The sequence below is a fragment of the Mesoplodon densirostris genome, chromosome 4 (genome assembly GCF_025265405.1).
Source record: "Mesoplodon densirostris isolate mMesDen1 chromosome 4, mMesDen1 primary haplotype, whole genome shotgun sequence".
Lineage (NCBI taxonomy): Eukaryota > Metazoa > Chordata > Mammalia > Artiodactyla > Ziphiidae > Mesoplodon > Mesoplodon densirostris.
In genome coordinates, this window is record NC_082664.1 from 83,750,150 (window position 1) to 83,773,537 (window position 23,388).

Genomic DNA, 23,388 nt, shown 5'->3' on the forward strand with positions numbered 1-23,388 from the left:
GGCCCTGCAGAAGGCCTCAATCACATGCTCCTTGCTCTGCAGCTTGGTGTGGATGGACACGATGACTTGGCCAATGTGGACCCTGGCCACTGTGCCCTGGGGCTTTCCAAAGGCACCATGAGCACCTGTCTGGAGCCTAGATTGGGACAGCATGCCAGTCATGGATGGGCACTGGAAAGGGCTGTCTCCAAGGTTCTTTAGGGCAACCCATAGAGGCAATAGGCTGCATACACTACCGAGGAGGCTGCTGTTTGCAGTCATTGTACACGGGGGCCCCCATGGGGAAAAGGACGCGGTCGGCTTAATTGACTGCAGATGAGCACTTCCTTTTTGGCTTCACAAGATGTTCTAGGCTCATTTTGTATTTTCCCTGCCACAGCTGTAGAGTCATCCTATTCAAGGAACTCTGGTTTCTTTTATTGGAGAATTATATTTAGAAACTATTATCTGAGCGGTAGGTGTGCTTATTGGCATTAGGGTGATGCTGGTGGTACTAACCCCATTGTACAGATGAAGAAAACTAAGCTGAAAGTTAAAAGTCTTGTTCATAACAGCCAGGTAAAAGTGATACAGTTGGGACATAAACTCAGGCCTTCTCTGTCCAAAGTCCGGGTTCTTTCTACTTACTCTCCTATATCACTGTAATTCCTTCCTTACACTTGTCTTTTCCATTAATTCTGTTATTTGTCTTTCCTGGCACGGACAGGGCACACTTTAGTTCATAATATTCAAGAAGATTATTAAACATTATAATAGGTATAGCTGTTTCAAAACAGAAGATAGTCATTACAGTCCCCAAAATATTATATTCTTGCGATGGTTAAAGCAGTATGCTAGACGTTGGTAGTATTTGAGTATATGTTTTGGGAGGACGTTTTGCTGAGAATGTTTGTTTACTATGTGGCATTTTTTTTTTCCCCTCAATAGTTAAGGGGTTGAGGTAGGTGGTATGGCTATTGTAAATTGATTCATTATCCATGGCTCTTGGCCTTAGCGCCATCTTCTGAGAAACCTCTGCCCCATGAGAGCGAAGTGGAGGAAGAAACGCATGTGCAGGCTGAAGCGCAAAAGAAGAAAGGTGAGGCAGAGGTCCAAGTAAACTCGTAGCCGTGGAGGCCACGGGAGCAGAAACAAAGGGCAGCCAGGGGCCAGGCAAGCTGGTGCAAATTGTCAGACTGCCTGCCTCCTGTCTAGAAGTTGTCTCAACGAATCTGGAACATCCATGGCTATTACGATCACCTCAGCCACCTTCAAGAGACCCACCTTGCTCGTATCAAAACGGTCCCCTTTGGTCCTTTACCCTGGACCTGTGATATTCTGGACTAGTTCTGTTCTCAGTTTTGGCTGAGAATGTAACGTGTACAATAAATCATCTCTTTTGCTGTCTTAGCTGAAGAAAAATAAAATAAGTTGATGCATTATCCATGAATCCAAATGACTTAGAGATTTATATATTATATATAAATTATGCTAAATGAATATATAGTATTTAGATTAATATATAATATGTGCCTCCTTTTAATACATTGCCACTTAATCTAGTAATATTATGCAACCATATATGATATCTGTCTGCTAAGCACACTTACATAAGCACTTTATGTTGTTGCTTTAATTCTTACAGTAGCTTCTTGTGTTGATACTATTTTTCCCATATTCCATGTGAGCAAAAGATTTACGTCTCTTAAGTCCCATATTCCTTGTGAGCAAAGAGACTTAAGGTTTGCCTAAGATCATAAAGTTTAATAAATATCATAAAGTGGTTTTAAATCCAAGTTTTATACTGCCTACTGTGTGAAGTACTGTTTCTGTTATATATGTATTCACGCTTTCAGGGTGTCTGTTAGTTGTCATGTTGAGGGTTTGATGAACAAGTTTATTCTGTATACCTCCATGGGGGATTTTGAGTTCATTCTGCCAAGGTTGGAAACCCAGTTCTGTCACTTACCAGTTTTGTGATCTTGGACTTTTGTAAATCATGTCTGTAAAATGAGGATAATAATTATATGTTTTGGAAGACTGTTGTGAGGATTAAATGTAATCCATGTAGAACACTGAACTGTGTAAATAGCAAGTACTGAAGTGTTAACTATTAATAGTAGTAGTAGTAGAAGTAACTAATTCGTTGCAAAGAAACTTTAAAAGTTCATACTGTAGAATAAATACTAAGTATTAATTGACAAATATTTATGATGGACTACCTGGGATAGTTTTACAAGTCTTGGATAGTTCATGGAATCAAAGAAATTTAGAATGAGAAAGGATTTCGATTAAATAGCATCTTGTCTCTTTAAGTGTTTTGCATGAGGGTATTAAGGCCTGGAATGATAAAATAATTTGCCCAAAATGTTACAGTTGCATTTTATCAGTCTCAGTGGAAACTTTGATTTTTGACTGTTAATTCTGTGTTTTTTCCACTGTAGATTTTTTCCCCAGTATCTGTTAAGGGAAATAATTTATTTAGGGATGTCATCCTCTTCTTTAGTTTTAGGAATCATTGATACCAGTAATCAACAATAATGCCTAAAATATAGCTAATGTAAGTTGGAAGAGAAATACCTGATTTGCCTTTTTAAAGGGATTTTAAAGGGATTTCAATCAGAATCCCTTCATTAATAGGAACAACAGGTAAACGAAAAAACATCTCTGAAAGCACAGTTCAGATCCTCATGCTAGTCAGCAGGATCTTGGCAAGAAATAGTTTATTTAGCTTGTGGGTGAGTTGTTTATTTAATTTTTAGAAAAGTAAAAGATGCAAAGAAGGTAACGGTCATGTAGATTCTTATCCAAAGTTAATCACTGTTAATCAACTGTCCCAGGTTTTTAAAAAAATCCATTATTGTTTTTGTGATGGTAATTATAATTGAGTTAGGCTACTAAATCTATTTTATCTAAAAATAGATGAGATGAAAAATGTGATATTTTAGCCTCAGTTATTTGGGACATTTGGTTGGGCACTGTATTCAGGAAGTTAATGAGTCTGTATGTGGACCAGCAAACTACATTTTCTTTTGTAAGCAAAACCAGCTGTTTGCAAAACCAAATGAGAACGAGTAAGTGCAAATTATTTAGCATCTCTTACAACTAAAAGGACTACTTAGAATGTGAACTCTTGACCATCATTCAGGAATGTGGCTGTAAAATGGATGGCACATTGAAGGAGAAAGCAGTGAACTGCTTTGCCTAGTGAGTGAGCTTAGCCCATCACCTAACATCCATATCTAAAAAGTTGTTATTTATTCTTTTCCCCCACACACTTAGCCATTGTGACAAATTCATAATCTACCAGTATGATGAGATATTTCGAAACTAGGTTAGATGAGGAAGAGTCATAGGAACTTGTCATGTTGAGCTTGGGAAGAGTTGATCAGCAAAAAATGTTAGCTATCTCCAGATAGTTAAAAACCTCATAAAATATTTGGAGTAAACTTAGATTCTCTTATTCCTGAGAATAAAACCAGATGGAGGTTAAAGGGTGGGGATGTAAATTTTTGTTTTATGAAAAAGACAACTTCCTAATGATGTGAGTTGGCTAATAATGGAATGGACTGTCTCGTGTAGTTGGGAGTTTCTCAACTTGTTATTTTCAAACTGAGTTAAAAAGAATTATGATCGGGCTTCCCTGGTGGCGCAGTGGTTGAGAGTCCGCCTGCCGATGCAGGGGACACGGGTTCGTGCCCCGATCCCGGAGGATCCCACGTGCCGCGGAGCGGCTGGGCCCGTGAGCCATGGCCGCGGAGCCTGTGCTCCGCAACGGGAGAGGCCACAGCAGTGAGAGGCCCGCGTACAGCAAAAAAAAAAAAAAAAAAAAAAAAAAAAGAATTATGATCATCGGTGTGGATCTTTTCAAAACGGATCTTTTCTTTAACCTGTGTTCTGTGTTGCATTAGTCTATGTCTTTCAGGTTCCTTATAACTGCTTAAGTTCTATGCTTTTTAATTTTTATACACTTAGTACACCACTCTGATTTTTTTTTTTTTTTTTTGCGATACGCGGGCCTCTCACTGTTGCGGCCTCTCCCGTTGCGGAGCACAGGCTCCGGACACGCAGGCTTAGCGGCCATGGCTAATGGGCCCAGCTGCTCCGCGGCATGTGGGACCTTCCCAGACTGGGGCACGAACTCGTGTCCCCTGCATCGGCAGGCGGACTCTCAACCACTGCCACCAGGGAAGCCCCACCACTCTGATTTGAAGTTTCCACCTTCTGAAAAATGCACATTTTTCTGTATAACAATAAAATGCATACATTTGGAGAAGTACCTCACAGTTTGAGATGTATGGATGAAGAAAAAATCATCTGTTAATCTTTTGGTTTAAAGGAAAGCACACATATTCAATTCATGTTCACTTATAGGAAGTTCCTGAAAATTTTAAATGTAAAGTTCCTACCCATTTCAACATACCTTCCTCTGTAGTAGATGCTATGAGCTCTTATAGGGCAAAGAAAGTATGTTTTTGTGGCTGTTTTAAATTTATCTGTGGAATATCTATATGAATTTTATCTGTGGAATGAAAAAGCTTTCACTCCTTGATGCTTTCTCCAGCATTACTGAGATCATACATGTTCCCATGTATACATCTTTTTGGAAATAAGTGTGATTTTACTATGTGTTCATTAAGCATTCCTTATTCTGCTCAAGAAACCATGGATGGTATGTTTGATTCATTCCAGCTGTGTCTGATACAAAAGCTGCTGACCTAGACAGATAAGTGGTATTAGACTGGTTTGAGTTTTTGGATATTAGAAACACTTGAAAATTGTTATCTATGCCTATTTTCTAATACTAATGGGAAATATATTCTCTGTATCTTAACTATAATCTTTTACTTATTACAGATTTTAAAATGAAAGTTTATAGATTATAATTTGTTTGATGATTAAAATTTGGCGATGGTTGTTTAACTTGATGATTAAAGTTTGGCGATGGTTGTTTTATTTCACCATTCCCTGTTTTTAATTTCACATGAGGACCGTGGCTTGTAGGTTAGTAGGAGCCTTACTGGCATGCTGTTTTTTGTTTTTTAAACTACTGTGTATGAGGACCACGATGCTGATTTAAATCCAATGTTGCTCATAATTGAAAAGCATCTCGTAAGTTTTAGTGGATTTCCATGAGGAATACTAGGTTGCTGAACATTTTTGGGGTCAGGGGATGGAGTGGTATTGGGCTTTATATAAAGGGTATGTTGTCAGGGTGGACATGTTTATTTTGTGAAATTAGGATTATAGATTTGAGACTTGTTTCTCTGCAGAAGGGGGAGTCATGATTGTGGAATCATTTTTTTAAGTAGATGCTCTGACCTTATATTTAGACTTATAAAATTGTAGAAAAATGGAAAATATAATTGATAAAGAATATTTATTCCAAATACTATTCTTACTTTTACATAAATGAAGCTGGGGGTAAAGAGCAACTTTTTTTTTTTTACTTTCTAAGTCACAGCTATAAGTTGTGGAGCAGAACTAGAACAGCATGGGTTTTAAATCCTTGCTCAGTCACTTGCAAGTGACATAAGTTACTTAACCTCTTGAAACTTTAGTTTCCTTATCTGTAATATAGAATAACACCATTTTGCAGGTTTATCATCAGAATTAAATATAAGTCCCAAATAGATTAGGCATATGGTAAGAGCTATGTAAATGTTTGCTATTAAATGTTTATTATTAGACCTTGGATTGCTTTGTTTCATTTTGGTACTTTTATTGTTTTTGTGATTATAAAAGAAGAGAATAAAGGTAACCTCTAACTCTGCTACAAAGGGATAGCCATGATGACATCATGTTGTGAAGTTTTCCAGGTTTTTTTTTTAAGGTGTATTATTCACATTTTATCTTTTTATTTCTCTAAAACTGAGTCTTAGGGCTTAGTCTCTTACCATGAATGAAATATGTAGCTCTTGCAGGGTTTTGAGCAAGAGTCATGTGACCTGACTTATGTCTTTAAAAGATCACTCAAATGTTCTTGGCTTCTAAGTATACTTAAGCACTTTTTTTTTTTTGTTACCTTCTTTTTCCCCAAAAAAGTCCACTGATATTTTAAACTGAATTTCCAACAAATAAACAGAATTTAGATAGAATTATCATCTTTAGAAAACATACAATAAAGTGTCCTTTTATTCATTCAGGTCCTTTATACTTTTCATTAAAGTTTTACAGATTTCTTTATATTGATCCTACACATTTTAGTTTAGTAATTTTATATATTTTTATTGTAGGTTGGCTCTTTTTGTATTGTAATTTCTTAATTCACTGGTAAATAAGAAAGCCAGTTAATTTTTTAATTATTTCTTATATCCAACTGCTACACTGCACTTTTTTTTTTTTTAACAGACTCTATTTTTGTAGAGAAGTTTTAGGTTCACAGCAAAATTGAGTGGAAGGTACAGATTTCCCACATACTGCCTGTGCAAACAAACACATGCCTATCTGCTACCATTGTCAACATCCCCCACTAGAATGGTACATTTGTTACAATTGATGAATCTATGTTGATACATCATTATTACTCGGAGTCCATAGTTTACATTAGGGATTACTCTTGATGGTGTAGTGTATTAATCACAGTTGTTTTAAATTCTTGGTTTGATAATGCCAACATCTCTGTCATATCTGAGTCTGGTTCTGATGCTCTGTCTCTTTAAATTGTGTTTGTTACCTTTTAGTATGCCTTGTAATTTTTTCTTGATAGCTGGACATGATGTATTTATTGGCTGAAAGGAACTGCTGTAAATAGGCCTTTAATAATGCAGTAGTAAAATGTGAGGGGGGTAGGGAAGTGTTTTATAGTTCTATTATTAGGTCATCTTTTCCTCCAGCATTAATGAGTTATAATTGACAAATAAAAATTGGTTATACTTAAGATGTACAGTTTGGTGTTTTGATATTCATATATATTATGAAATAATCACCACAGTCAGTGTAATTAACATATTTATCACAGCATATAGTTATCTTTTTCTTTCTTTTTTCTTTTTGGTGGTAAAAACAGTTAAGATGTACCCTGTTAGCAAACTTCAAGTATATAATACAGTATTGTTAATTACAGTAACATTGCTGAACATTTGGTCTCCAGAATGTAGTCTTTTGTGATCCTATGTCTCTGGACTGTGAACTTCTCAAATGCTTCTTTGTTTCTCCCTCACCCCTCTTAGGTAGGACAAGATGGCTGGAGTGGGCTGTAGCTGGGTATTTATTTACCTCCCCTTAGGTCAGTTAGGTTCTGCTACAACTTTAGGAGGTTAGACTCTGGTTAAATAATTTCTCCCGAGGGCAAACTTTGTTAAGAACAGTGTGCTCCATGTATTTCAAAATGCTTCCTTTCCCCCTTCTAGAAGTATGAGGGGATTTTTCTCTGATATTCACTGTGAGGACTTGGTAGAGTGCCAAGAGGTAAAACTCACAAAAGTGGGGGACATTTCGATGACTGGGTCCCCTTGGAGTTTTTAATCTCAGAATTGTCCACACTGAGCCTCCAGCAATTCATCAATTATACCTCAGGTTCCCCTACCCCAGCACTGTTTCCCAAAGAGCTCTCTGCTCTTGCGTTTCTGTTCCAATAAATTGTCATTCTCTGTATTCATCTGCCTAGCTTTCCAAGTTTGGGGGCAGTGGTTTGCCCTGTGATCTCACTTCTCTTATGGATCTAAGAACTGTTGTTGGTTTTTAAGTTTGTTCAGCTTTTTACTTGTTGTTAGCATAGATTGGTGGCTTCCAAGCTTCTTATGGGCTGGTCTGGAAACAGAAAGTCTTCCTTATTTTTCTAATAAATTTGCTTGTTTTTTTGGAGGGGTGGGCTGTGTTGGGTCTTATTTGAGACACGTGAGATCTTCATTGTGGCATGCGGGATCTTTCATTGTGGCATGCGAGCTCTTCGTTGTGGTGTACTGGCTTCTCTGTAGTTGTGGCGCTCAGGCTTCTCTCTAGTTGTGGCATGTGGGCTCTGTAGTTTGCAGCACGCGGGCTCTCTAGTTGTGGTGCGTGGGCTTAGTTGCCCCGCGGCATGTGGGATCTTAGTTCCCCGACCAGGGATCGAACCCACATCCCCTGCACTGGAAGGTGGATTCTTTACCACTGGACCACCAGGGAAGTCCCTGCTTGTGTTTTTTTTAGATAAGCAATCATATAATCTACAAATAAGGATAATTTTTAAATCAATATTTGTATTTCATTTCTCTTTTCCTTCCTCACTCCTCTTTTTTTTTTTTTTTTTTTTTTGCGGTACGCGGGCCTCTCACTGTTGTGGCCTCTCCCGTTGTGGAGCGCAGGCTCCGGACGCGCAGGCTCAGCGGCCATGGCTCACGGGCCCAGCCGCTCCATGGCATGTGGGATCTTCCCGGACCGGGGTATGAACCCGTGTCCCCTGCATCAGCAGGCGGACTCTCAACCACTGCGCCACCAGAGAAGCCCACTCCTCTTTAATCATATAACTGCAATATTAATTTTTTTAACTTCCTCAGTAATGTCCTATAACTGGCTATAATAGAAGCGTCTCAGGTGTTTCACTTAGAGGTATGTAATAATCATTGAGTTTTTAATAGCTTTTACCATGTTAGGGAAGTATTTTTCTAATATTTCTTTACCAAGAATATTTTCAAGAATTAATGTTGAATTAAAAAAAATTTTTTTAAAGCATCGTTCAAGGTGGTAAAGTTTTTCTGAAACAGTGTTTCTTCATTCCCAGATTAGTTCCCTTTTCAGCATTTGGATCTTGGGCTGCAAACTATGTAAAAATCGTATCGTCCTACTTTATTAAATATATCAAATTTATATTTAGAACTCTGCTCCTGCTCTGTTTCTTTGTATTTTTATTTATAGTGTACATTATTATGTTGCTATTGTATTGTCTATCATGCTATTTAATAATGCAATTTAGATGGCGAACTCCTTGAAGAAAAAAGTGTCCTTTGCATAAAGTAGTCTTCTATCAGGAAAACCACTCTATCCCTTCCTTCCCTGTTCCCCTTCTTTCTAATTTACGTCTGTTCATCCTTCAGCTCTCATCGGATCCAGATTGTACTTATTTCCTGGGTAGACAAATCACTCTGACATCTGAGGTAGTCTTCCCTGAATGACACACAGTTGAGACAAATTTTATATCTATTGGGTTTTGCTAGGATTGTAAGAATGTACTTGTTTGCAACTCTCAGTGTCATTAGAGTTGGTTTCGGAGGCTCTTAGGCTTACCTGCCCCAAGTCAAAATTACTTGACCACAAGGGTACAGGGGAATGACTGTTTCTGGAGGAAGGGAGCTTAGAGGAGGAAGGTAGAGGAAGCTAGGGGAAATTTCCTATTTTAATCTTGCTTAGTACTAAAAATTGTATAAAACATTTTATTGTCTTCATAGAGGTTTATCAATGTGCACATTTAAGTTAGAAGTAAAATTGGGGGGGTTTGCATGTTTTTCTGTTCATTTATTCAACAATTACCTACATATTGAGCACTTACTATATCTCAGATAACATTCTAGTGAACAAGGAAAGCAGTGTCCCTGCTCACATGGAACATAAGTCCTATTAATAGGAGGCAGAAAATAAATACCTAAAGAAATAAGTAAATAAGGGACTTCCCTGGCAGTCCAGTGGTTAAGACTTTGCCTTCCAATGCAGGGGGTTCGGGTTCGATCCCTGGTCACGGAGCTAAGATTCCACATCCCTCGGGGCCAAAAAACCAAAACATAAAACAGAAGCAATATGTAACAAATTCAATAAAGACTTTAAAAATGGTCCACGTGAAAAAAAAATCTTTTAAAAAAAAAGAAAGAAGTAAATAAGATAATTTCAGATAGTCATAAGCATTATGAGGAAAAGAAAACCAGGAAAAGAAATAGAGTGTAATAGATAAGGGTGGAGGGAAGCTGGATGCTGGGGCTAGTTTAGATTGGGTGAATCTAATTTGAGGAGGATTCATGTTATCTAATGCTTAAGGAGGAAGCCAATAGAATATCTCAGGGGAGTCTCCAAGTAAGTGCAGAGGACCTGGGGTAGAGGGAGACTGTTTAAAGCGTGGAAAGAATGCTGTTATGGTTGGAGAGAGGTAGTCAGAGAGGTGTTGTTTTGTAAGTCATGCTAAGGAGCTATTAAAGGACTTTAGATTGCCAAGATATTTTAACTCAGTATTTTAGTTCTGACTGTTGAATTCTTGAGTTAGTGCTTTCCTTTGGAACTTTAATTTTTAAGATTATCTAAGGCCTAATACTAGAGTAACCTGTCTGACTATATTGCCTGAAGTGATAGGAAATAAATTATTCTAAGTAGAATTTATAGTGACAGATTTTCAGTTCTGATGTATTCAAAATTAAGATTAGTTTTATAGTTTATTAATATTCTGAATAAGTAGTTATTCCTAAATATAGCTACACATCAGGACTTTAAGAAATTTAAAATACAGCTTTCCTAAGCCTCATCCTTTAGGAATCAAGGGAGTAGACCAGTAGACCTTGGCAGCCTGTGTTTTTTTAAAGTTCTCCAGATAATACTCACAGAATGAGCCAACCCTTGGACATGAGTTTAGGAACCTCTGAACCAGTGGAATTTTTATCTGGAGCAAGTTTGGCTGTGATTCCTGCTCACTCATGTGGTCATTATTAAATGAATTTGTTGGGATTTTACATGTTTGGTGTTTCGTGTTTAAGAGCAAAGTTATTCAGCACTTTGAAATGAAAAAATGTATTAAAGTGACATTTAGTTTAGGGAATTAAGGATAAAGTACTAATTGGTTAATTGCTGTTTCTTATTTCTCGCATAGTGCAGGAGACACCAAATGCTATGTTTATTGCATAGTGTTTTAGTTAAAAAGAGATGAATGCAGTGGTTAAAGTGGTTAAAAACAATTTTTATTTTGGTTGAACTAAAGATTCATTATTTATTTAAAACAGAAGATGAAAACTGCAGGTGAAACCAGTCCACATATAAATGAGCCAGTATTTAAGAAGTCAGGGGACTTCATATAGGCAGGATTTCCAGGTTCTCTAAAAAGATCAAAACATTCTCGTAATACTGAGCTTGCATTCCTGCAAGGCAGCTGCTAGAATGGAGTGTTACACATTCCCTTTAGGTGGCCACAGTCCCCACCACTACAAGTATTATAAGCACTTTACTATTTTTGTTCATTTATGTTTGTTTTTGGCCTTTGCGTTAAGACCTAAGATACTATTAGAGGTATCTTTATAGGCTGAATCTGAGTCTTCTGTGAAATGAGAAGAGACAGAAAATTCAAACATTGATTTATAGCTATTAATTCCTTTCTAACAGACAGTCTTACTTAAAATGATTTGTTTAACAAAAAGATACTAACAGAATCTGAATTATTACTTTATTCTCTATTGCTGGAGAAATGCGTGTTCTACATTTATCGTATCAATCCATTAGTACTTTTGCTTTCAAATCATGTTTCCAATAAACTAGGCTTCTCTTTTGCATTTTAAGACAAACCATTGTCTTGTTTTTCATTACGCTGTAGTCCTCAAATTTTCCCACCGATCTTAAGTACTCTGACCCCTATCACTGACTCCTCTCTTCCTCCTTAAAAGGAGGAGTATTTCTCCCAAAGCTCAGTCTCAGTATATTCTACTTTTCTTTTTTTACAGGCTTCTGTTTCATTTTTGAAGCTTCCATTACCAGAATTAATGGTAATTTAAAAAAATTATTGCCCTTATTACTTATTCAAGTTAGTTGTATTGTGATTTCTTTGAGAACAGGGACTGTGTCTTATTCATCTTTGGATACTTTGCTGTTTAATATGATATTTGGCTTGTAAAAGACATCCAATCCATTCATCCATATATCTGATTTTTTATCAAATATCTATTATGTGCTAGGGACTGTTGAATTACTTATGCTCCCCATGGCTTTTTAGTTAATTCCTTTGAGTGTTCTTACCACAATCGATGACAACTCTTATTCTAGATAACGACAGATTCTTTTCTGCATCATTTACACTCTGTGTACTACCACTGGACTGAATCTTTACAAGCTTACAGTGTTGAAGGTTATCTTTGACTACTGTATTCTTTGTATCCTCTCCTTATTTTCATATTATTTGTTCTGTTTGTGCGTTTTGTTTAAAAGAATAGATTGAGGATTCTACCTTGAACTTCTATCTGTAAAGATACTGCTGCTTTCCCAGGTTTCATTATTGAAATAGCATTTGGATTCAAATAACATCTTCCTAGCTGCCTTTCTCGCTCTGCTTCCTGAATATTCCAAGGTTTCCTGATCCTATTTTTCAATATAATTACTCTTGGATATCAATTTAATTACATCCTCCCTACACAGAAGCTTAGAATAGTTCCATTTTGAATACGCAAGGCCTTCACCAGTAGGATTCCTCTTTAGTGTAATTCATTTTTGTTGTCTTCAGTAATCTTCCAACTCAAGCAAGAATAACTTTTATTGCATACTTGTATGTCCTCTTTCATGATGTGTAGCCCATTTTGATTAATTTTTTACCTTATCTTGAATTCAAGCCCATGTTACCTTCTTCAATATTGTAATGGTCATCTATTGTTTTAGTATGCCAAGTATACCTTGATTATTCTTCTGTTAAAAGGTGCAAGTAAAAAGTACCAAGGGAAGGTACTTTTCTTGGGGGAAGTCATTCCTTCACTTTTAGGCCTTTTGGTTTGAGTGGGTTGACCCTCCATGGGTGTGATTAGTTAAGGGCAGACAAATCAGAGACCTGAGACTCAATTCCACGACTTTTGAACTATGAGAAGAGGCATTCTCTGCTGCAACTATAAGGATTTTGCATACCTAGAGCTAATTGGGTTGGGGGAGATAAATAAGGAACCTTAACCAGAGTCAACTTTAAAATGAAGTCAGTTTTGTTTAAAATTAAAACCCTTTCGGTTTGAAGCCTTGTCAGTACACTTCAAACAACTCAATAACAGGGATCCTGCTAAATTTACCACATTGACATTTGTATGTCATGTCCACATGCGGTCAGGGGTGTGTGTGTGTGTGTGTGTGTGTGCGCGCGCACGCGTGTGCATGTACACGTGCAAGAGATTACTTTTTAACTTACTCTACAAGAATCCAACAGCTTCTTGGAACTGTGAAGAAAGATTAAAAATTTTTATTTTTGAGTAAATGAATACATATAAACGTGAATACCAGAATATCAGTGAGTTATATCAACCATGCATTTGCTTGGTTGTAACAGTGATAAAAAGCATAGGCTTTCTATTCAGACCTTTGTTTGAATCTTTGCTCTGTCACTTACCATCTGTGTAATTGGGTATGGAAAAATTGAGGAGTTAAAGAAATCTCACTGTAAGAAAAAAAAAAAACTAGTTCTGAAATTGAATCTTAGTTATTTTAGTCTAACTGGAGAAATGTTATCAAGAGAATGTCTTTGTTTTGATCCCCAAAGGGATCCCTTTTCCTTTGGTTAATTGGCAGCTGCCAGACTTTCTTCTCAGAAGGCTTGATTCGGAGGAGCATATGTCCTGTCTTCCCACTTTTAAAATCTACTCTGCCAGCACAAATTGGCTGGCGGTTCTCATAAACTTCCTCGCCTGCTCTCTGTCCCCACAACTCCGGATACATATCTGATGCTATTTCTAAATGTTCTGTCACAGTCCACTTTTTAAATAAGGTGTGACTAGAATATTTTTCTGCCTCTGTCAGTGACATTTTAGTTGAGATGTTGTTGGAGGATGTTTTACTTGTTGAAAGCAGCAATGTTTTCATATTTAAAACTCATTATTAAAAATACATACATAAGAAACTTTAGTCTTAAACAGAATATTATTACAATGAATAAGTTACATGTAATTAGGTAATATCCATATTCTGATTGTTGATATTAATAAACTGAATTACATTGAGCGAGCACCTCCTTATGTATGTATGTAAATGTGTCCCCATCTACTTAGCAGTTACTCTGTTTTACATAATAAAGACCTAACCAAATCTATTCTCCTTTATGGAAAATGACTTTGGGTTAAGCTCTGGTCGTCTGGAATCCTGATGAAGATAGAATGTCAGTTGTGTTAGTAGGCAACATTGCCGATTGGTAAATGGCATCTGCATGGGGAGGATTGTGAATGAACTAAATATATATACCTGGTGGAAAGCCAGAACTTTGCTCTGCCCTGAACGTGGCGTATTTGTTTACTTGGGTATATCCCTTGCCAGGAGTTCAAGGAGCTATGTCCATGGACTGTTTGTTACGAGATATTTTGACTCTTGTATGGAATGTGGGGCTTATAAGCCAGGAGTGTTTCCATGCATTCATGATTTCATACGCATGGGGTTTCATCCCCTCATAACTTAACTATCAATTAAGGAGCTAAAGAATAGCCCCTGAATTGCTACGAGGATGTTGCAGGTGTCCTTTTGGTATCATCATTACCTGCATATGAAATATTGTTTATTAGTTGTAGTAGGGAGAGAGTTATGATGGAACAGGAAAATGTTGAATGTTAAGTTCTTGCTGTATACGAGGCACTACATACAGGTGGGCAGGGAAGTTTAAGATGTGATAAATTGGAGAATTGGAAGTTAAATAATAGAAGATAATGTCAGAGGAATCATAAGGGTAATAACTGCCTGAAAGATATGTGATGAATACATTGAATTCACCAGAAGGAGAAGCCTTTATAGTCTCTAAAGGACAAGATGAGAGTTAAGTGGTGGTCTTTTACCTAGCTGTAAAGACCATTCCAGGGGAGAAAATATGGTCGAAGGTAGGATTATGCATATATTTATTTCTTTGGTGGCTACTTCAATTTATAAAAAAGAGAAAGTACTGGAAATTACCTACAAGTCTTGTAAGATAGAAAGTAAGTATTCCAGATTTTAAGAATGTCTTCTTTCAATATATGCTCACCTGACAACTTATTTTTGTAATCTTTTAATAAGATTACCTGGCCAGTATGGTAGCTGTTAGCTACATACGACTATTGAGCACTAATCAGAATTGACATATGCTATATTTGTAAAATGTGCACCAAATTTCAAAGACTTAGTATGAAAAAAATATAAAATACCTCATTGATTATTTTGTATTATCTATTTAAATATGTTGGATATAATGGATTAAAGTATACTATTAACATTAATTCCACCTGCGTTCACTTTTTTAAAATTGAGATGAAATTCACATATAATATAAATTTAACCATTTAAAGTGTACAACATAGTGGCATTTAGTACATTCATGTTGCTGTGCAACCCCCATCTCTGTGTAGTTCCAAAACTTTTTATCACCCTAAAAAAACCCCACAAACCCATGGGAATTCCCTGGCTGTCCAGTGTTTAGGACTCTGCTTTCACTGCTGAAAGCCCTGGTTCAATCCCTGGTCAGGGAATTAAGATCCTGCAAGCTGTGTAGCCCCCCACCCCCCCAAAAAAACAACCAAACCCATATCCATTAAGCAGTTTTTCTCTTTTACCATACCCCTAATCCCCTGGCAACCACCAATCTATTTTCTGTCTATAGATTTGCCTATTTTAGGTATTTCATATAAATGAAATCATGCAGTATGTGACCTTTTGTGTATGGCTTTTTTTTTTTCCATTTAGCATATTTGTGAGGTACCATGTTGCAGCATATCAGTACTTTATTCTTTTTTTATTAGATGATGTTGTATTCATTATTAAAAGTATGGTAGGTATTAAAGTCTCCAACTATTACTGTAGGTCAGTTTCTCCCTTCAGTCTTGTCAGTGTTTACTTCATATAGTTTGGGACTCTGCTGTTTGGTGCATATATGTTTATAAGTGTTACATCTTCTTCATGAATTGACCCTTTTATCAATATATAATGACCTCTTTTTTTTTTTTTTTTTTTTTTTTTTTGCGGTACGCGGGCCTCTCACTGTTGTGGCCTCTCCAGTTGCGGAGCACCCACTCTGGATGCGCAGGCTCAGCGGCCATAGCTCACGGGCCCAGCCGCTCCGCTGCATGTGGGATCCTCCCGGACCCAGGCACGAACCTGCATCCCCTGCATTGGCAGGCGGACTCTCAACCACTGCGCCACCAGGGAAGCCCTGACCTCTGTTTCTTATAATAATATTAATATATTCACCCCAGCTCTCTTGTTTTATGGAATACTGTTCTCATCTTTTCATTTTCAACCTGTTTGTAGTTTTGGATGTAAAGTCAGTGTCTTATAGACAGTATATAAGTTGATATAGTTTAAATTGGTACTAGCTTAGCTTTTTTTTTTTTCTTTTTGCGGTATGTGGGCCTCTCACTGTTGTGGCCTCTCCCGTTGCGGAGCACAGGCTCCGGATGCGCAGGCCCAGCGGCCATGGCTCACGGGCCCAGCCGCTCCGCGGCATATGGGATCCTCCCAGACCGGGGCACGAACCCGTATCCCCTGCATCGGCAGGCGGACTCTTAACCACTTGCGCCACCAGGGAGGCCCTAGCTTAGCTTTAATAGCCTATAAAAGCTCTGCTTCTGTTCATCTCCACTCCCTTTTATGTTGTTATTGTCACAGTTTACATCTTTATGCATTAATGGGCCCATTAATACAGATTTATAATTACTGTAGACAAAAAGAGAAGTTAAAAACCAAAAATACAATAATAATAGCTTTATATTTACCTATGTAATAACCCTTACCAGAGTTCTTTATTTCTTCATATGGCTTTGAGTTACTATCTAGTGTCCTTTCATTTCATCCCAAAGTATAGAGGCAAACTCCCTCAGCCCTTCAGTTATCTGAGAATGTCTTAATTTCTCTTTCATTTTTGAAGGGTACTCTGCTACGTACAGATTGGTTGACATTTTTTTTTCTTTCAGCACCTGAAATATGTCATCCCACTGCCTCTGGCCTCCATTGTTTGCTATAAGTCAGCTGTTAATCTTATTGAGATTCCCTTGTATATGACGAGTAGCTTTTCTTTCACTGCTTTCAAGATTCTTTGTCTTTCAACCACTCCAGTTTCTCTTTGTTTATCCATTTTGGAGTTTGACTTCTTGGATGTGTAGATTTATTATATCTTTATCAAATTTGGAAAGTTTTCTGGCCACTTCAGATAGTCTTTCTGCCCCTTTCTCTTCTCTCCTGAGCCTCCCCATTATACATACATTGGTACATTTGATAGCATCCCACAGATTTCTTAGGCTCTGCTCATTTTTCCTCATTCATTTTTCTTTCTGCACCTCAGATTGGGTCATTTCAGTTGACATATCTTTAAGCTCACTGATTCTTCTGCTTGCTCAAATCTGCTATTGAAACTTTTTAACGAAGTTTTCATTTCAGGTACTGTACTTACCAGCTCCCAAATTTCTATTTGGCTACTATTTTTTTTTGAATTTTATTTTATTTTATTTTTTATATAGCAGGTTCTTATTAGTTATCCATTTTATACACATCAGTGTATACATGTCAATCCCAATCTCCCGATTCATCACACCACCACCACCACCACCCCCGCTTTCCCCCCTTGGTGTCCATACGTTTGTTCTCTACATCTGTGTCTATTTCTGCCTTGCAGACTGGTTCATCTGTACCATTTTTCTAGATTCCACATATATGCGTTAATATACAATATTTCTTTTTCTCTTTCTGACTTACTTCACTCTGTATGACAGTCTCTAGGTCCATCCACATCTCTACAAATGACCCAATTTCATTCCTTTTTACGGCTGAGTAATATTGGCTCCTTTTTGTAATTTCTGTTTCTTTATTGATATTTTCTATTTGCTCATACATTGTTTTCCTGGTTTCCTTTACCTCTTTGAGTATATTTAAGACAGTTAACTTAAAGTGTTTGTGTACTAAGTCCAGTATCTCTGCTTCATCAGGGATAGCTTCCATTAACTTCATATGTGAATGGGCCATACTTTCATGTTTCTTTTCATATTTCATAAATTTTTGTTGAAAATTGAGCAGTTTGAATATTTTAATGTGATAACTCTGGAACTTGTATTCTTCCCATTCTTCAGGGTTTGTTTTGTTGCTGGCTGTGGGCTGTGGTTGTTTGGTTGTTTTTCTAAACTGTTTTTGTAAAGTCTTTATTTTTTGCCATGTGTGGTCTCTGAAGTCTCTGTTCTTGTTGCCTGTGATCCTTTTGTGTTTTGACAAAGATTTTCTTAAACACCAGGAGTTTAAAAAAAGAGAGAGGGAGGGAGGGAGGAAGGAAGGAAAACTCTCCCATTCTTTGCAGATTATCTCTGTATCATGGCACTCCTTTAATGCTTAGACAAGCCGTTTACAACTTTGCCTTACCCATTACTTCCTGCTTGTGCTGAGGCTAGATGAAAACTTCGGGTCTTCCCAGATCTTTTCTGAACATGTGTTCTGCCCTGGGTATGCATATGGCTTCTTAATTCCCTAGAAAAACTGTCTTCCCAGCTTTTCCTCCCAGGCTTTTGGTACATCTATTGTTGGCCTCACTGTGATATTTTGCCCCCAGCAGCAGCTGGTTGTTCATTTGTCTTACGATGTGTTTGAGGAATGCAAACGCCTTGTGTCAGTCCTTCACATAGCTCCAGACAGAATTCTTTGAGACTAAGGTCTGCTGTGCTCCCTCTGGAACCAGGGACCAGGATCCCATACTGAGAATGCAGACTGTCATCTTTAAGACCATTGCTGATGGAACTTCCCTGGTGGTGCAGTGGTGAAGAATTTGCCTGCCAATGCAGGGGACATGGGTTTGAGCCCTAGTCTGGGAAGATCCCACATGCTGCAGAGCAGCTAAGCCCGTGTGCCACAGCTGCTGAGCCTGCGTGCCACAACTACTGAAGCCTGTGCGCCTAGACCCCGTGCTCCGCAACAAGAGAAGCCACCGCAGTGAGAAGCCAAAAATAAATAAATAAATAAATAAATTTATTTAAAAAAAAAAAGACCACTGCTGAGGCTGGGAAGTGAGGTTAGACCACTGGCAAGTAAAAGTGCCACAAAGCTTTCCTACCATTTTAAAGTTGCCTTTTGATTTAGCATTTGCTTCATCACTGTAAACCTTTGACTGTTTTCTAGAGTTCTGACAAAGTTGCCTGGCAATTTTTGTTCTTTTCTTAGTATTTGTGTTGTGTGATGGGCTCTTAGAGCTCCTTTTTCTACCATTTTCATGGCCATCCTCCTCTTTACTTTTTTACTCTAACTACTGGAAAGTTGAAGATTATGTATTTGGCTTGCATTGTATTTCGATTGGACAGCACTGCTGTAGGGTATTAAATTTTCAGTGAAAATTGAATCCATTTATGTTGAATTTGGAAGGAAAAAAATGTTCAAAGGTCCCACAATTGCACAATTAGGATTAGCTATTTACCATTGTACTTTCTATTCCCAGACTAATGTGGCATTTTCAGAGGAACTCTATAAACGTCCTTCTGTAGGATAGTGTTATTAACATTGTGTATTTATGTACCTCCATCACTGAAGGCTCCTAAATTTTGACTCAATTATCATTTGATTAAGTGTTCAAGCCACCTCGTGCTGTCTACTTCTCTCTTGATAGATATTGTAAGAACCACTGAACACTTTTTTTTTTTTTTTTTTTCTTTTTGCGGTATGTGGGCCTCTCACTGTTGTGGCCTCTCCCGTTGTGGAGCACAGGCTCCGGATGCGCAGGCCCAGCGGCCATGGCTCACGGGCCCAGCTGCTCCGCGGCATATGGGATCCTCCCAGACCGGGGCACGAACCCGTATCCCCTGCATCGGCAGGCGGACTCTTAACCACTGCGCCACCAGGGAGGCCCCACTGAACACTCTTGATAGGTATTTATAAGAAGAGCTGAGAAGTCTTCATGCTGCTTCATTGGATTTTATTTTTTATTTCCGGATTCAGTTGTACACATATTTATTAAATGCCTATTTTATGGAGGTACTCATAGGACTTATCTTCAAGTGTTAGCCATAACCCGTACTCTCAGATGTTGGTGATTTTTAATATTGAATGTGGAGATACTTCCTTTTTCTCAGGAGATTATTTTGCTGATTAATTTGGGTCCCTGCCACTGATTCCATATCTTTAGCATCCTCGGCTTGTGGCCTGACCCCTGAAGAATTGGCATCCTAGATTTGCAGGGTTGGCAGCTTACCCCTGTTATTCCTCTGTTCCTTGCCATTAAATGCCAAGATGTTATATGCATTCTTAGCATGGGCAAAGCTGCACTCTAAATACTTGCAGGCAGGTGCATTTGAAAAAGTGAGCGCCCTTCACCTCTGCTAAAAATAAGGTAACATGTACAGAACCATATAAAAGGAGTTGGCAACATATTCAGAAGTTGTGGATATTAAAGGTAAGGGATTCTTTTGGCTTCATTAGCGAAAACCATCTTACATTGACAGTGAAAGAATTCCCTCTTCAGTACTGTCAGTTGAATTTCCCTGAGTCTGTTCCCTGACCAGAGAGAGCAGTGATCTCTCACTGAATGTTCTTGCCATTGCCCTGATACAGTCAAAAGGTTATTACTTCATCTCAGGCATAAACCTACAATTTTTTCATTAATATCTCTGGTGGCACAGATATAATCAGGCAGTATAAATTTACTAAAGACCCTGAGAAACTAGAGTAATAAACTACTGTGCCTTCCTCCTACTTGGTAAAAAGGAACTTCTCATATAACTACATAGCAATACTCATGAGGATATAATGTACCTAACCTAAATCAGAAAAAGAGAGCACTGTTTCCTTTTTGCTTTAAATAAGAATTATCAACCACAGCTAACCATCAAATATCAATTATTTGAGTCTCCTGCTCACACTTTACATGATGGAAGCATTTACAAAAGATATCTAGCCCAATGATAGGCATCAGGAAAGACTTTCTGGAGAGTAATAAATAAAACTAGATAATTGTTATAATTTAGAGATTGTCATGTTCACCTTGGCATCTGTAGGAATACCTCTCTGCTAAACATGTCTGCTTTCAAAGGTAGAAATCATTTTTCTCCTACCACCCAGGAACCCCTCAAGCACACCTTTCCTTCTTGAAACCTTGTTCTGAGGTGTGAGAGGACTCTGGAATCCTTTCTCCTGACTGTCCACCTTCTGAGTTTGTATTTCCTCTCTCAGGACATGCCTATTTTTTGTATATCCAATATGAGAATATCCAGCTTTCTTCAGATAAGACCTTATTTGCTTTCTGCCCTTATACAGAGCAACTACTTTAAGTATAGTAAAATGAGCCCAACATCTTTCAAAGGAATACATGCATATGATATGATTTGTGGGATGTTCTTAGACGTATGTGGAGAGAGCTGGGATGCCAGTCCTTATGTTTGAACAAGTGTGTGTGTATGACTGGAGAGAACTATAAATTGTAAACAGGTGGAAACAGAGCAGAGTTATTGCCTCTCTCAGGTTGATGGGAGGGGTGCAGGGTGCAGCAGGTTTTGACATCAGGGAGGGGAACAAGGCTGTTCAGATCAATCTGCATTCTGCAAAATAGTCATTATTGTACTGTTATGGCAAGTGCTAGCTCCTGTTAGACAAATGCTGTTTTGAGATCATAGCCCTTCAGGGAGTGTGTGTGTATGTATAAGAGTTCAATAAATGTATTTTTGAATGGGTAATACATACACATGGTACAAAATTCAAAAAATATAAAAGGTTATTTAATGAAAGGAAAATTACCCTTGTACCTCTGTCTCATTTCCCCTTGCTAGAGAAACAGTTACCAGTTTTATTATGTAAAGATTCTATTCATATACAAGCATATGTGTGAATGTGTTTTTTGCCACAAATGGTTGCATACTAAACATACATACGTACCTTAAAAAAAAAAACTTAATAGAACTTAGAGATCAGCTTACTTTGACAATGTAAAGAGCTTCCTTATTTTTGTCATGGCTACATAATATTGCATTGAATAGGTGTTCCATAATTTTACTAGTTTCCTATTGAGTCTTCTTTAGGTTGCTTTCATCCTTTTTTTCTGTTAAAAACAACATTTTTCTTTAAACTTTGCTTATAAAGGTATAATTTCATACATGTAAAAGAAAATGGGTAGAAGTAGCATTTGCTGAGTCACAAAATATGTACATCTTAAGTTTTGATAGATATTTCCAAATAACCTTCCAAACATACTTCTGTACTCCTCACCAACTTCTGTGTTAACTAATTTCTTGGTATTTGCCAATCTGATAAATGAATAATGGTCTTTAATTTGCAGTCCTCTTCTTTTGAATAAAGTTAGGGGTTTTTGATTTATGTATTTCATGGCACCTATATTTTTCTTCTCTGAATTTTGTTCATGAACTTTGCCTATTTTATTCTGGGTTGTTGATTTTTTTTCTTATTGTTTTTGAAGTTATTTTTAAGGAAATACTGTGCTTGTTTTCTGTTAAAACGGAACAGTGTGTTGATCCTCCTCCCCCAAACACCCATACCTCAAAGATGTCCTTGCCCTCATCCTCAGAACCTGTGAATATGTTAGGACTTTGCAGAGGTGATTAAGGTTATGAGCTTTCATATGGGGTGATTATCCTGGATTATCTGGATGGGCCCAATTGAATCACAGAAATCCTTAAAATTGGAGAACCTTTCCTGACTGTGTGACTGCAGTCAGAGAGAGATGTGACTATAGCAGAAGAGTCAGAGAGAAGAAAATATTCCTGGCTTTGAAGATGGAAGAAGGCCACAAACCAGGGAATGTGGATGACTTGTAGGATTTGGAAAAGACAAGGAAACCCATTCTCTTCCATGGCCTCCTAAAAGGAATGCAGCAGTGCCAGCACCTTGATTTTAGCCTTGTGAAGCCCTTTGGACTTCCAACTCATAGAACTGTGTAGATTTGTGTTGTTTTATGCCACTAAGTTTTCAGTAATTTGTTATAGCAGCAATAGAAGGCCAATACATATTGCTGTACATTTTTTCTCAATGTGTTACCTTTTTTTTTTAACTTTATGGTGTTTTTTTTACTATGCAGGAATGTGTTTTGTATAGTTGAATTTATCTTTTTATTTTTTAATGGCCTCTGGATCTTAAGCCGTTTCCTACTACAAGATTATTCTAAAACTTACCATATTTTATTCTAACGTTTTTATCTCATTATGAACTCTAGTATTAATGTTGGTTCCCTGTCTTCTACATTCTGATCTCTTACTGACAGTGAATACTTTTATTTATATCAGCTCTTCTGACATAGACTAGAAAACTTCATAAGATCGGTGCCGGTAGTCAAGGAGTTGGGGGACATACTAAGACATGGACAGTAGTCATGCCAGAAGGCAGGGACATACTAAGTGCTAGAATTTTAAACTACTTTGGCAGGTTGATGATACTGTTTAGCAGAACCTAGAATGGTTGATTTTAAAGGAATATTTTGTGAATACCTCTTTATTCTTCAGATTTTAGTTTTATGTTTTCATTCTTGTGTGAGACTTCCCAGATGCCTATGACTTGGTTAGATGTAAATGTTTCCATCATGTAAGCAGTATGTGGAATATTTAGATAACTGATGCTGATACTTAGCTGTGGTTAAAAATT

General features: G+C 37.6%; 1 protein-coding gene and 1 non-coding gene across 2 annotated transcripts in view; one reads left to right on the forward strand and one right to left on the reverse strand.

Moving 5' to 3' along the window:
• The window catches only part of SPRED1 (sprouty related EVH1 domain containing 1), a 124,647-nt gene that overhangs the window by 21,095 nt on the left and 80,164 nt on the right, over nucleotides 1–23,388 (forward strand). The window lies entirely within an intron of this gene.
• Nucleotides 180–315, reverse strand: LOC132489587 (small nucleolar RNA SNORA70). Its single transcript, XR_009531988.1, has one exon. It is a non-coding gene; the product is annotated as a small nucleolar RNA SNORA70 (small nucleolar RNA).